The 16020-nt window shown below is 39.4% G+C and overlaps 1 protein-coding gene and 1 long non-coding RNA gene across 2 annotated transcripts in view; both read left to right on the top strand.

The window, feature by feature from the left end:
- LOC116966052 lies at window positions 1-3773 on the top strand. The gene is made up of 2 exons (XR_004409883.1): window positions 1-815; window positions 2999-3773. It is a non-coding gene; the product is annotated as an uncharacterized LOC116966052 (long non-coding RNA).
- Window positions 1-16020, top strand: part of LOC116966050 (bromodomain-containing protein 4-like) — a 127685-nt gene that overhangs the window by 92182 nt on the left and 19483 nt on the right.

Genomic DNA, 16020 nt, shown 5'->3' with positions numbered 1-16020 from the left:
GTCAATTCTTTCAGTAATTGAGCCTGTTGCTAGCCTGGCGCTGGCAAAGTCTGTTTCCCCTCTGCCCCACGTACTCTCTGTAAACCACCCATCGTAGTTTCCAACCGACAACCAGTGACTTCTAATTATCACTGCAATACATACAGTTTGCCAGATTAATGGAGCTTTTTACCAGTAGTTCCTTGTGTTAAAAGAACAACATGTCTGGAAGAAATTCTAGCGCTAGTCTGTTTAAGCTGCATAGAAAAAGTGCAATAATGCTGACAGTGACCATTGAAAGCCATAAAAAGAGCCTAAGTTGCACTTAAATTAGAAAGCAGCTTCAACAGAGAAAATTGTTTTGCTCTTGGAAAAAGCAGGATTGTTTTTTTTCTACCTCGTCTTTTCAAAGATCGACGTTTGACTACCAGCAAATGAAATTTGCTTCACCTGTCTAAAAAAAAATGTATGAAGGATTTCTGGTCAGGACATGCATTTGGAATGCTGTTTACAAAACATGGCGTTCACCTGAGTGCAGTTCGTGTAGCATTTCAGATGGTTGGTGCTAACACAGATCTGCTGTGAAAGGGGCAGGTTTCAAGATATTCCCCAACTCCATGTGCACTGTGGACTCTTGCGGAGTAAGGTACATGTGCATTGTCTAAATTTGATTATATAAACAGTGAGAGGACAGCAAAAGGAGGAGAAAAAACCTGGTGGGCTACAGATCTTTATCCTTTTCAACTGTTACAATTGGCAAAAAATTATCTACATCCTGCGTTCTACTACTACACCTTCATGGCCGTCGACTCAGTGAGATTTCGCATTTAAAGCAAGTAAGCTATTTAATAATGTACCATTATTTTTTTACTATTGTAGAAAATGCCCGGTTAGTTAGTTGCAAGGCTTGGATCTTGGAGCCGGTTATTTCAAACTTTGCTTGTATATTTTCTCTTGCATCAGACGTAATTTAAAATGATGGTCTTGTAATTTACCACCTAGTTATTTCCACTTAACTATAATTTTCAGAAAAGACCAGTTGTGCATATATGACCACGTCAGACCTTGTTAATTGTCACTACCCACAACAGGGTCATTGCTGAACATTTGAACTAAAATCCTATCATATCCTGTGATTAAGTTGCACACCATTAAAATATGTTTAATACACAGGCTTTCATTCAGTCAAGAGTTCTGCCCTGAAGATTGTTTGAGGGCTGCAATTTGACAGGACCTCTTGACCCAAGCCCCCTCTTCCTTGTTCCTGATTGCTTCCACTGACTGCAGAGGAATTGTCTACAGGGCTGACTTGTAACCTAGCTAATTATAAAAATGTGGAAAAGTGTCAAGTTTTCTGGAAGCTTGTTTTCTAGTCTTGTAGATCATTTCAAGTTTTTCAATTCTTCAATTTTGACCTTCGGAGTTCTTTAGTTGCTCTCCTTTCCCACCCTCTAACCCCCCCCCCCCCCCCCCCCCATCCAAATGTCGTGAAATCAAAGCATTTTTTCCACTGAAATATGAGTAATTGATATTCTGATCAGGAATAATTGAGCATAAGGTTTCTAATTAACATTATGTGCACCTCCAGTTTAGTGGGTAATTTCATTATGTACATTAGTTGGTCATTCAAGATTCGGTTACAGAACGATTAAGGTGCTCTTGCTGTGTGTATTTAATATATCCAAGATAATTGTCAACAGTTTTATTTTTGTAATGTTCATGCGTGTTACGGTATGTATGGTCTTTGGATGCTGTGATTTCTTACACAAATGCTATCTTTGAGATGAGTAAATTTTTTTAGTTGTAAGCTGTACCTTTCTACAGATTGAATTGTGTAATAGCCACAGAGTGCGGAGTTTGGAACTGAGAGGTCAGCCGGCTGCATATTACATTGTTCCTGCTGTGATTATCATATAAGTACAAGATAATCTTGTATTGGGGCTGGGTCGTAGATGTGTTTGGATGTTGAGGCATGTAAACTGCACAGAGTTGGGAAGTCCAAAAGCTTCCTTCAGAGTTAACACATTGGATTTAGTAAATACATCTAATAAAATACAATTGCAAGTATTGAGAAGTATTTTTAAATGTACAGCACAGCTCGGTAATATTGCACCATCTGTCTTTATTTTGTGAGAAGGCGAGAGCCTAATTGTAGAGAGCTAACATTTTGGGATGTAGCAAACTCGATTTAAACCAAAACAAAAGGTTGAAGTATATAGAACAATTTTTTCAAAGATGTATAAAAATTTGTGAATTGTCAGCCAACAATGGGTATATGCCTGTGAAGACGAGTTCAGACAAATGGATTTTGTGTGATTCCTCAAATTTCTACGTTATTGAATTTGGCAATGAGAGTAATATTTCATATTCTTAGATATGATGGGTCACAAATTTTTTGGATGAAACATTGTAATTAAATTCATATTTAGTGCTTTGCTGTAGCTCGCACTGCTTAAAATTATCAAGCGTGCGCTCCTAGATATCCATATTGGATGTTAAGATAATTTGATTACTGGAGGCAGCACAGCATTGCTTGATTGAGTTCATCTCCAATACCCTATTCCCATGTAGATGTTTGAATTTTCACTCGGGTGCTGCAGAAATGCTCGAGAATCCAATGAGAATTTTGTGATATAATGCCAGCTGTTATATTCTGGTTCAAATCCACTGATTCATCACAGATTAATATTCAAACCTCGAACCTTTCTACTCTGCCAAGCATTGGTTTCACCTTCAGATTGTTGGTCATCCATGTACACATCGTATTATGCCGGTGTATTAAGATGTGATCAGATTTTCAATCTAAATGGCCGGCTTTGTACTCAACATATGCACCTATTACAGTTCATATTGTCATCACAGTATATTTTACTGTTGAATTTTCAGCAAGGTTTGCAGAGATACAAATTGTGCTTCGGAACTTTGGAATATTTCCTTGCGTTACATGCCACAGAAAGATTTTAAGTTTTAAACTGTTTAGTTGCAATGATGCAGAGAGCATTTGATTTTTGTTCTTCAGATCAGCTCCCACCTTTTGGAAATTTCTGGCAACCCCCACTGAGGGTGAATTTTCTGCAGTAACGATTTCTTTGTGCATTTTTGTACAGAGGTTATTGGTGCTCCCATCAGCTTTTGATTCTCCCGAGGCAGAAGAATGTATAATGGAGCACAAGTCATTGAGTGAAAGAAGAACAAATGACTTTATTGACATTCAAATTATTTGGGGAGTTGTCACCCATTGTGTGTATTGCATCACTTATATTTGTATTAAATTCTTCCAACCACTGATATCCTTCGTGATCTGACACAAAAGGATAAATAGTTTCACCCTTGTCATGCAAGTAAACATCTTCTCTTACCTGTCCATAACCTTTAGTGAAATTCTTATGGAAGTGAAGTAATCTACAGTATCACTGTATGTGACTTTGCATCTTTCTTTAATTTATTGAGATTTGTGACAGTATTTCACGTCTGGTGGATTTAATGCACTTGCATCAAACCTCATTCCCCTGAATATTTATCGTGATTGCCTTCACCATTGGAAGTTACAATCTCACTTGTTTGTCACGGTAGAAATTGACCAGTATGGCAATATTGGTTCTGCTTTTAAAGGCAGGTGATATTTGAGCCATTCAGAATTGTTGGTAAATTTGAAGCCATCGTTTCAGCTCATAAATATTTCAGACTGAATATTTTGAAATTCTTTAACTTTACTCTTTAATTCTTTTTAAAGTGCACAATTTGTACACATCTGACATGCATGATTTTAAACACTGGTGAGACCTGCTTTTTTTTAGAAAAAAGTGTATAAATAAAAAGATTTAATCTGCAGGTTTTCAAACCTTGATATTTCTTCCGGGGCAAATTCTGTGATGGTGTGGTTAGTTTTATTGTTGGTATACTTACGCTGGAGGTGTTTTTGACTGTGGGGCTGGACATTTGCCTTTGAAAGAGTCTTGGCCGCAAGTCTAAAATGCATTTTTTGGAGAAAGGTTAATTATGTGGCAGCCTTATTTTGTAACAAAATCTTTTGGATAGGAATTGGTGCTGCAATCTTTTTTAGGATTGGGTTGAATTATTCTGAGAATGGTGCTGTGTGGTCTCTGAAAAAGGCCCTAATTATTGTGCATTTGCTACTACAGTTTAATATATCACTTTAAATCTAAATTGGCGCGGGATCAAGGATGGTGCCACACTTGCCAGTCTCTCGACCAGATTGGTGATGGTTGGGAATGGCTCATTACAATTCTTTCTTTGTTGTTGGTGCAGGGTTTCAGAGTGGATCATAGCCATATGTTTAAAATCAATATTTGTATGGATTCATACATTGCATTCAACCAGAAATAATGTTGTTATCGAGGTATTTCGTTAAATATCCTTTTGAATCCAAGTAGCAGAACAGAAACCTTAACTTCTCTTTGAACTGGCATTGCTGGCCCCTCAGTCAAAACTTTAGCACTCGTTGGCTACTTTGTTTTTTTACTTTTTTTAAAAGAAATTTGTAAGCCAAAACAGATGTGATTTTTTTTGGGGGAAAAGAAACTGGACATTGTATTCCAATTTATTGTGATAAAAAAATTCACTGTTCCAAAACTGTTGTTTTGTATGCAATTGTATATCTTATTTATTTTGACTTGCATGTTTTGTAATGGTGAACATTCTTTTTGCTTTTAAAACACATGTATTTTACTTTTGACTTTGGGGTCACAGGGATCGATTGATTGGTTGGAATAGCTGTTTTATATGGATCGCATGAAAGAAAAAAAGCCGAGCTTGCGTAGTGATTGGCAGTTAATAAAATGAGATTGAAAGCTGTATTTCTGGTAAAAACAGCTGTTAAACAACTGGACCTTAGAACACCTTACATTGCCTGTTACCCAAGTGTCAGTTATTGAGTTGCTTTGTTTGTAGACAGACTCGTTCCTGTAGCTGAAATAAAGTGGCCACATTGTGTTCTTATCAGTTGAGTTAATTGAGCTGATATATCATTAAAATGGGAAGCAGCAATACATGTCCATGTTATGTATTTTAATTCCAGATACCACAAAGTAGAACTGTTCAAAGACATTCAGAAGGGTTGCCACTTGGCTTAAATAGATTCATGAAATTGGCACCCATGACAATTTTAGCAGACACCACAATTACATTTCTATATAATTGGCTTATACTTTCCAAGGAACAGAATACTCTGCATGAACTTATACAATACAGGCACTCGGCCCTTTGGCCCAATGAAGACCATGTCATTCACTCTCTTATTCTTTCTCTCCCTTTTCTTGCTCTCTCTGTCCACCCCCCTTCTCTCTGTCCACCCCCCTTCTCTCTGTTCACCCCCCTTCTCTCTGTCCACCCCCCTTCTCTCTGTCCACCCCCCTTCTCTCTGTCCACCCCCCTTCTCTCTGTCCACCCCCCTTCTCTCTGTCCACCCCCCTTCTATCTGTCCACCCCGCATATGTTCATCGACTATTTCTCTCCTCACCTTTTACTCTTGCATCTCACCCACTGGCACTAAATTCCATTGGGAAGTTATCTTGTCAACTACCATGTCTTTGGGTTGTGGGAGGAAATGGATGCACCTGGAAGAAACCCACATAGTCGCAGAGAACATGCAAACTCCACCCAGACACGCGATATGAATTCCAGAGGTAAGAAAGATAATAATGCAATCCTGACTGCTTTTGCTCATTCATATTTCTATAAACCGATGTCAACCCAAAATCAATTTCATCTTACAAGAATTCCCCTTTGCCTGTTACTCTTGTTGGTGACCTACCTTTGACTCCCAGTTGATAGACACCTTTTTGAATTCTTCTTTTTGAACACATACATGACTAATAGCCTACCAACTCAAGTATTCCCGAGCTGGACAGCTTTGAGGTATTTAAACTCACATTCTGATTTCTTGAGCCATTCTTGATTGTGTTCACCGTCAACGGGCATGCATTCAAGACCCTGATGCCTTTTAAATAATAAAAATCCTCCCATAAACTTCTATATTTTGTTGTATATAACTCAAACTACTCCTTGGCCAAGCATCTGAACATCTTCACTGACATTTGCCACGGTACCACATTTGGTTAATAATAGTCCTGTTAAACTCCATGGGGTCTTGCTGTGGCAAATGTGTTATCTCACTACCAGTTATCGTATTTAAAAAATGTTAAGAACATACCACTCCTGAACAGAGGTGCTGTCCTTTAAATTTTGAATGAATGCTTTGGAGACATAAGCTCCAAATGGTGTAATGTTTATTCAGTTGCTGTACTTCCCTCTTGAAGTTGTACTAACATGCCTGGATAAATATTGAAACCAACCCAAATGATAGTTTGGGAAACTGCTGGAGCCTGCTTCTCTGCGATTAGGTCTGTTGCCTCACAGCACCACTGATCTGGTGATAGACACAAAGTGCTGGAGCAGAAAAAGGATGGGTGATTCTTCGGGTAGGGACCCTTATTCAGACCCAATATCATCCATCCTTTTTCTCCAGAAATGCTGCTTGACCTGCTGAGTTACTTGACGCTTTGTGTCGATCTTCAGTATATACCAGCATCTGTAGTTCCTTTCTACTCCATTGATCTGGATTTAGTCCTGATCTTCAGCACTGTCTGTTTGGCAGTTGCATATTACACCTATGACCGTGGTTTTCCCCAGGTGATTCAGCTCCCTCCCACAGTTGGTAGGTTAATTGGCTGCTACAGATTGCCCCAAATGGGTAGGTGGGTTGTAAAATTGATGAGAATGTGGAGAAAGTAGGTACAGGAGCAATTGGTTACTCTGAGCCAGCATCAATTCAATTGGCTGAAATGGTCTTGTATATCATTCCAAAAATTGGAAGTCACTTCCAGAAATTTTTATCCAGTTCACAACAGGAGAAAAACCTAAATCAGTATTGCATGCGACAAATGATGGATACATGCGAGCAAATTGCACCATTGCACTGAATGGTGTGTTCTTGAGGCTACAGCAAATTGGATTTGACTTGGGAAAGAACTGCAGATGTTGGTTTAATTCGAATGTAGACACAAAATGCTGGAGTAACTCAACAGGACAGGCAGCATCTCTGGAGAGAAGGAATGGGTGAAGTTTCGAGTCGAGGCCCTTCTCAATCTCAGTCTGAAGAAGGGTCTCTACCCGAAACGTCACCCATTCCTTCTCTCCAGAGATGCTGGCTGTCCCGCTGAGTTACTCCAGCGTTTTGTGTCTACCTTAGATTTGCCTGTACTCTCATAACAGGTCATGCTGGACTCTGACGTAAGAATGTCGATAGTATTGGTAAGCATTAGATTATAGACCACATTCTTTCCTTAATCATGACATCCCTAAAGCCAATTAGTGTATCATTTAGGAAACTTTACCCACCCAGGCATTCCAGGCAACTGCCACTCTTCTATTCTTATAATGTTGCACGACTTGGTTCCACCACAGTCTCTTGCATTGTGGAATTCAGTTTATTGGGAAATTAGGAATGTTAGCCTGTGCTTGGAATCCAAGCGTTTAATATTCCATAGTTTATTTTTGCTCCCAAAGAGTTGAAGTGTCACCTTTGAAGGAATGCAAAGGGCAGAGTCCATTCAAATTATCCCACAATCTATTTGCTGTCAACTGTTGATAGTACAAGCAGGAACATAGTGACAATGGGCTTTGGAATTGGCATGGCTGTAAACCATTTCTTGTGAGATTTAAACACATCCTTTCCAAGTCGCTCGAGTCTGCAATGAGTTCCCAATACAGCATTCATGTGGATCTCAATAATGTCGAGTTTGTACATGGGAATTGGTATTTTCAAAGGCTAATTAGAAATATCCTCCCCTTCTCCCAAATGTGCCTCATCATTACTTCAACTAGATTTGAGGCATAAAGTACTTAATCAATCTTTCAGAACTAAATGTACCATAGTTAGGATTGTTTAAATATTTTCAGTTATTACAGAGACTTGGCTTGGTTTGCAATAAAGCTGGATTTTATTTGAAGTGTGAACTGTTGAGTAAATGCATTTATGGATGTTTTCTAACTGCCTCTCAGCCTCAGAGATCCCAGAAAGTTACTTAAAGTTGTTTAACATCGTTGCCTGAATATGTGGTGGAAGAGGTTGTGCTTAAGTGAACTCGTCAACATCCTTAGCTGATGACTGTAGCATTCTTAAGTGTGCCCCTTTCAAAATGAACTATTAACTGGATATTTGTTACCAGAAATGCAGCTTTTGTGGTATATTTTATTTACTCTTTCTACTTTCTCGTTTAATATGTATCCAATGCATGTTGACTTTCTATATTTGGGGTTAAATTATATGTATTTTTTTTACTTTGTATAGTTTTCTATTTTCATTATTTCTCAAATAAAACAAGTTTACAAACAAGAATGTGTTTGCTTGCTGGGTTGAGTTGTAGACTGTCAGGTCCGCATAGGTCCCAGAATTATCTTGCACATTTCTATGTCCTGCAATATACCTCATTGTTTTTGGTGACCACCAACACAGGTAAGTTGGCAAAACATCAAAAATGATCAATTTAAACCAGATGTCCCATCAAAAATCACATGATAAACTACTGCCATAACTTTCATAAATATTCTATTCCTACTGATTTTTTTCCACAAAGCTCTGGTGAAAATATACAGCAGTTCCAGTACATGAGAATGAAAATCACAAGACATAAATAATTAACATGACCACATGCAATCAGAAAGCCCGTTATCTTTTTAATTTCAATATAATATCTTCAACTTGATTTTAATGATCATAACAAGCTATCCACTCTTGTACACAATGCTGTTTACTCATCTCAGCCTGTTGCCCTTGTCTGCAAATTGAGTCATTTCATTTCAAGCAGTTATTCCATCCGAATAGTGTGATGGTGTTTTAAGAAAATACTTTATAGTGGGGAAAATATTTGGAAGGTAGAGTGTGGGTTGTGTTTGCTGCAGCTGAGAAATGTTAGTGGTAAACATCAGCAGAAACCTCAAGAAAATTCTGAGAAAACTGTTTTGGGATTTTAAATGTGACACAAATGACTCCAGTTAGCAATTCATAACTCGTGGGACTGTGCGTGTATAACATTATGGTAAGCATTTGTACTGCTTGCATCTTAAACATTAAACCATTAATCTTGGTATTTCGACTTGGTAATCAACAGATTGGGAATAAGGATCATTGGGTAATTTTTATATGCGAATTGTTACTTTCTCAGACTATCATACATATTGTGAGCGAGACAGGCTCTTGAGAGCCATCAGTTAAATGTTAAAATGATTTTTAAAGTAAGTTGATTCTGCAAAGCTGAGCTGGAACATATTCTCACCCCTGTGCTTAAGAGTTCCATTTCACTTTTGAAAAGTTGCTTAATGATTCACAAGATATTTTTGTGTACCTGAAAGAAGAGGTCCCTTCCCAGTAGTCATTAGACTGTATGGAATACACCCAAGATTACAGGGCATCACAAAGTGAACAATGTTGTTGTGTAAGCAGACATAAATAAACTGGGCTCCACAAGAAACAGTGAGGTGAAGCAGGACCTTCATTGCACACTGCAGTTCTTGAAGAACTGTCAAATTAATGTTTCTGCATTAATCATCTATTAATTTACGGGGTCTCTGACACTCCACCATGCTCAAAGCATTATATGAAAGTGTCAACCTAGTTTTTGTTTGAATGAATGAATGAATGAATAGGTTTATTGGCCAAGTATATTCACATACAATGAATTTGCCTTGGTGCTCCCCTCGTAAGTAACAACACGACACACAGTGACAATTAAGAATGACACATAAAACATTAAACATTAATAATAAAACATTACGGTTTAAACATGTGAATGAAATAAAATACCAGAGCAAAATGAGGCTACAGACTTTTGGCTATTGAGTAGAGCTACTACTCGTGGGGAAAAAAGCTGTTTTTATGCCTGGGTGTGGTGGCTTTGACAGTCCGGAGTCGCCTTCCAGAGGGAAGTGCTTCAAAGAGTTAGTGGCCCGGGTGAGAGGGGTCAGAGATTATCTTACCCGCTCGCTTCCTGGCCCTTGCAGTGTACAGTTCATCAATGGGGGGGGGGGGGGGGGAAGAGGGAAGGTTGCAGCCAACAACCTTCTCAGCTGATCAGACGATTCACTGCAGCCATCGGATGTCGTGCTTGGTGGCTGAGCCAAACCAGACCATGATGGAGAAGGTGAGGACAGACTCTATGATGGCAGTATAGAATTGGACCATCATTGCCTGTGGCAGATTGTGTTTCCTCAGCTGCCACAGGAAGTACCTCTGTTGGGCTTTTTTTTTAAATGTGGAGTCGATTGCGGCCCCCCATTTCAGGTCCTTGGAGATGATGGTTCCAAGGAACTTAAAAGACTCCACAGATGTGACTGTGATGTTGTTGATGGTGAGGGAGGGGAGGGGGAACTCTCCTAAAGTCTATCAATTCCACTGTCTTAAGAGCATTGAACTCCAGGTTATTACAAAGGCACCAGGACGCCAGCGGTGTCACTTCCTGTCTGTAAACAGATTCCTCCCCCTCCTGGATCAGTCCAATCAGGGTTGTGTCGTCCGCAAACTTGAGAAGCTTGACAGAGGAGTCTGTGGAGGTGCAGTCGTTGGTGTAGAGGAGAGGAGAGAGTACGCAGCCTTGTGGTGCTCCTATGCTGAGGGTCTGCGGGTCCAAGATGTGCTTTCCCAGCCTCACATGCTGCTTCCTGTCTGACAGGAAGTTGGTGATCTACTGACAGAGGGGTTCAGGCACAGTCAACGTGGAGAGTTTAGAGTGTAGTAGCTCTGGTAAAATGGTGTTGAATGCAGGGTTAAAATCAACAAACAAAATCCCTGGTGTGCTAGGTGCTGGAGGATGAAGTGCAGGCCTAGGTTGACTGCAGCATCCAGTATATTGGCCCGGTATGCAAACTGCAGAGGGCCCAGCAGGGTGTTTGTGATATTTTGCAGCTTGGTCAGCACATGTCTTTCAAGGATCTTCATGACTGCAGAGGTCAGTGCGACAGGCTTATGGTCAATAAGACCAGTAATCCTTGTCTTTTTGGGTAGAGGGACAATAGTGGAGACTTTGCAGCAGGCAGGGACAGTACAGGTTTGCAGGGACTGGTTGGACATTTGCCATGTTCCTGGAAGATACCATCAATGCTAAATTTGTGGCTTGAGTGCAGACACATGCAATTTAAAATTACTTAAAACTGAGGCATGTTCAAGCGTTATTTATTTTTTTAAGAGTACATTTTTGCAAGAAGATAATAGTAGTTTAAACAATCTGTACAATTAGCTTGGTTAATTCAAACAGACATTAGTAGTAGTAGTGTTACTAGTAATATGCATGTAGTTACCTGAAAAAAAATCAGACCAAGAAATGTTGCTTTGGAAATAGAAATGTCCTTAATTATTGATTGCTATTTGGACGCAACTGAAATAATAAACATGAACTTGCTTCAAAAGGGATGCGTGAGCCATCTGAAGGGAAGGGAATTTATTGCCTTCGCATCTGCCTTGCCCTCTTTGTGCATATCAGACTTTGGTTCCCTGACTGCAAAATGACATATGGCCTTTGTTTCCATGCTGAAATGGCCAACTTTAAAGACAAATTGTAAACAGGATAATTTATCATCTGAAAGCAAGTGTCATTGGAAATAAACAAAGGCAGGGTCATGAACGTAGCAAAGAAATAATGAGCCATGCCGAGTGGCTATGTACAATGAATAGGCCAGCTGATTTATCTTCCCCCTGTAATTCACTCCTCTTGCTATTCTTTCAATCTGCTTTCTTCTCCTCACCCGACCAGTATTCTGCCACCCTCTCCAAACTTACGCAGATATTGCCGTCAACTTGCAGCCTCAAGTTGTCATTCTTTAATACTCCAGTTCCAATTAGAAGGGGAAAATATGCCATTACTCCTTCCTGAATGTCTTTTGATGCAGGAGTTGGGCTTGCTCTTGTACTTGGTTAACAATATAATTCATGTGGTCAAGAATTTGATAAGGAATGGGCCATAGAATGTGTGACCCTGGAAGTTGGTATTTTCAGTCGAGGTTAGAGAAAAAGATTAGGAGGTGTCTCTTTAAGTTGTATTTTTAATTGTCTAAAATTCCCAAGCTGTATGTAATACAGATGTAGTTTATAAACCAAATTTTCCAGAAGCATCAAATCGGCGACAGACTATTTTCAAGTATTTCTGCACTTCCTGGTTAGGTTGATTGTCGTAGATGTTGTGAGTACCAATGTTTATATGATTTTCCTGGTATGTAGTGATTTAACTTGGCATCATGTTTGGCACAGAATTGTGGGCTGAAGAGCCTGTTGCTGTGCTGTACTGTGTTATATGTATTTCTGGTGGTGGAATAGGGTCTGTAAATTTCTTGTGCCAGAAGTTGTTCTTTGTTTTGCCTAACAGAAGGGTTTTATGGTTCCTATAATTGACATCAAAAGTTGCTCACCCTTTATATTGCAGAGTAGAATTTTGTGGTTTTGATCAAATTGTTCATGTGCATTTAAAGAATTTGGCCTGTTTCTTGGGGCATGGAAATGTTTTAGTTATAGTGGGTTGTCAAGTAACACATGGACTGCAGATGTCTTTAGATGACATGTACTTTGCAATCCATGGTCATTACAAGAACTTACAATATTCTTTCCAGCAGGGAAGTTATCTGTTAACTCAATTAACATTTTAGATGAATTGTTAATGCTCCTTCCCCTATCCCTCTGTAATCAAATTAGTTTATATTTTCTGTTTCATCCAAGTATTGGTCGCATACATTTAACGCGAATGTGCTTGTGAATAGTCTACAATGTCGTTGGGTGCACCAATGTCCGCACCAATATGCTGGGTAACATATTGGGCTGGATACTGGATCCAGTCTGAAAGTTATTCTTTATTGAGAGTTATTTACGTGCTTCAAAGGAACTTTGTCAAACATACCTTAATGTGGACCCATATACAATGTTAGGGCTGATACAGGTTGGTTTTAAGGACCATCTTGAAGGATGGAAAAAAACCCATTGGGGATAACCAAAGCTTAGTGTCTTGGTAGGTGTGGGCTTGTGATTAAAATTTTGGACTCTCAAGAAGCCAGATTTGGAGGAATTAGTCGGACTTGGAGGATTACTGGGAAGAGGTGAGGCTGTAAAACAATATGACAATGATGCTAAATTTTAAAATTGATTTCTACTTAATTAGTAACCAATAAAGGTCAGGGAGTTTACAGGATGATGGATGTACAGAACTTGAATGGAAGAACTGTGGCACAGAATAACCTATTGTATTTATATGATGGCACATGGGAGATAGCTGAAACAGCACTGGGAAAGTTGAGCCTAAAGTTAGCAATATATGAATGTGGCTTGTGGCAACAATTGAGCTTGGGAAGGCAGAGTTGGGTGACATTACATAGCTGGCAAAAAGTGCTATCTGTTCAACGCAGACATGTGGCTTGGAGCCTGTCTTTGTGCTGCACGGTTCACTGCTCTTGTGATGCCAAAGGTGTATGGTTGGAGGTCAAACATGGCATCAACATTGGTGAATAGTTTCAGATAGTTGTCGTAAAGGAAAATGGTAACGACGGTGACCAGTCAATGTTTAGTTGGAGAAAAGTTTTTTCTGTCCAGTAAATGGATCCTGGAGCAGTTAATTGTGTGCTGAAAGTCCAGTCACCATTTAATAGAGTTGGAGGAGAGAAATGTTCTTCCAGTTCTTTCCCCACATCCCAGCCAGATATTCACAATGAGATGAAATGTAACCGTAAGCTTTTGAGTATCTGAAACTGGAGTTTAGCTTTCAAATAGAAAGGAAAGGAAATGTTTGCATCCTGAAAGCGTTGGCTCTTGTCCATGTCTGGCCAATGAGAAGAACTCTTAATACCTCCCTTCAATCATTGTTAATTTACCAAGTAATTGTTTTAAAATTAAGATTAGGTAGAGGATAACAGGTTGACAAAGTCAATATTGCTAATCCAGAGCAGGAAAATTATTTTCAGTGAATTCACTGCGTGAATTGTTCCTCTTGAAACAGGAAATACAAAATTATCAATATTTCACAAAATCTGTCTTTTACAGCTTAATCTAATTAATTCTGCTGAAGTTGAGAATGTCCTTGAGTTCTCGACTATTGTCAGTAGTGGTTGAAGAGCACTATTAAATATGTATCAATAAGCTGGCTAGGAAAATGTAAAATAAAATGTGCTCCATTGATCTTGCAAAGCATACAGGAGAGGGATTTGACCAACCTTATTCTGCGACTTTAACTTTTCCATAGGGGCAGATGGAATTTTAGGAGTTTCGTGGCAGGTGGTCTCTCTGGAAAAATCTTTTGGTTTAGAAAATGGTTGTCACCTGGGCTGCTAAAACTGGTCTGATATTGGGATATTTATTGGAGGCATCTTGCAAGAAATTGATATCAATGGGCAGCACGGTGGCACAGCGGTAGAGTTGCTGCCATACAGCGCTGGAGACCTGGGTTCGATTCCGACTACGGGAGCTGTCTGTATGGAGTTTGTACATTCTCCCTGTGACCTGCATGGGTTTTCTCCAAGATCTTCGGTTTCCTCCCACATTCCAAAGACATACAGGTTTGTACTGTACCTCTAAAAATTATAGCAGATCTATTAATATTTTAAATTTCAAGATCTGGATGATTATTTTTGTAAGCTTTGATCTGCCTGTCCCGCTCCAGGTTTTAACGCGTGGGACTTTAAATGAACAGCGCTATGGGTTCTAAAAATAGAACTCCCAGTTGGAGTGCTATTGCCTTTACACATAGCGCTATAGCCACAGTGCTATGGGTCACAGACTGTTAGGGGAGGGAGAGAGGGAATAAGAGAGGGAGGGAGAAAAGAAGGAAGGAGGGTGGGAGGGAGAGGGAGGGAAAGAGAGGAAGGAGGGAGAGGGAGGCTTCCAAAATGGCTTCTACATCATCATCTGGTGCTAAAAGTAGGAAGCAGCTGTTCAAACAGCAGTATACAAAGAGATGGCAATGAATGCACTGTCAAGTAAGGTGCGTAGAAGACCTGTCAATTGGTAGCAAAGTTATGCATTCTTGTACTCTTACATGGGTATGACCGCATATTAAAAAATAACCCTTTTTTTCAGCAAAATGGTACCGCGTAAAAATACTGATTTCCTCAGCAAAATACTGATTTTCAGGTATTAGAATACTGAAATGCTCTGACAAAACTTGGCAGCTCTGGATATGGGGAAAAAGCAGGAACGGGGTACTGATTTTGGATTATCAGCCATGGTCATATTGAATGGCGGTGTTAGCTCGAAGAGCCGAATGGCCTACTCCCGCACCTATTTTTGTATGCTTCTATGATCTATTTATCCAGCAGGGGGTTTGTGATACTTTTCAGGTGGACCAGCACAAGTCTTTCAAGGGTTCTCATGATTTCAGAGGTCAGTGTGACAGGCTTGTAGTCATTAGACCAGTAATCCTTGTTTTTCTGGGTACAGAAACAACAGTGGAGACTGATGCAACCCTATTAGTGTGCAGTTTGTTCTAAATGATTAGAGCAGTGGTTTGGAAGTGGAAAGGATGCCAGTTAGCATTGGTATTGTACTTGAGCTAGATTTAAGTCTTATCATAAAAGATAATTGAAATTAGAAAGCAATGGCAAGAAAATAATGGACCTCATAAATAAGCACCTCAGGTTTATTAATGAAAGTTCAAGACTGATTGCTATCCAAAATCTCAATGCCTTACACACCTGTCCCTGTAATACGTAGGGAAATACTGTCATTTAATTAAAAATCAACACTTTAACGTTGCTTATTTTTTGTAGGCTTTGTTTGCATGGTCATGGATTTACAGGGAGATACAGCAAGGATATAGGCCTTTCGGTCTATGGAGTCGCTGCTGACCATCAAACACCATGTGGTGTGACATTCACTTTTCACCTTCATGATTTCACTCTTATTGACTGTTTCTTGTAGAATTTATTATTTAGCTCTATCTTTTCCAAGATTCTACCATTTGAGTGCATTCAATAAAAAAAACAAATGGAAGATTAGATTTAGGCATTAGAACAATTACTGGATTTCACCCAAGAAAACAAGTCAGAAACAGACAG

Source organism: Amblyraja radiata, chromosome 35 (genome assembly GCF_010909765.2).
Source record: "Amblyraja radiata isolate CabotCenter1 chromosome 35, sAmbRad1.1.pri, whole genome shotgun sequence".
Lineage (NCBI taxonomy): Eukaryota > Metazoa > Chordata > Chondrichthyes > Rajiformes > Rajidae > Amblyraja > Amblyraja radiata.
This window is presented reverse-complemented; position numbering and strand designations above follow the sequence as displayed.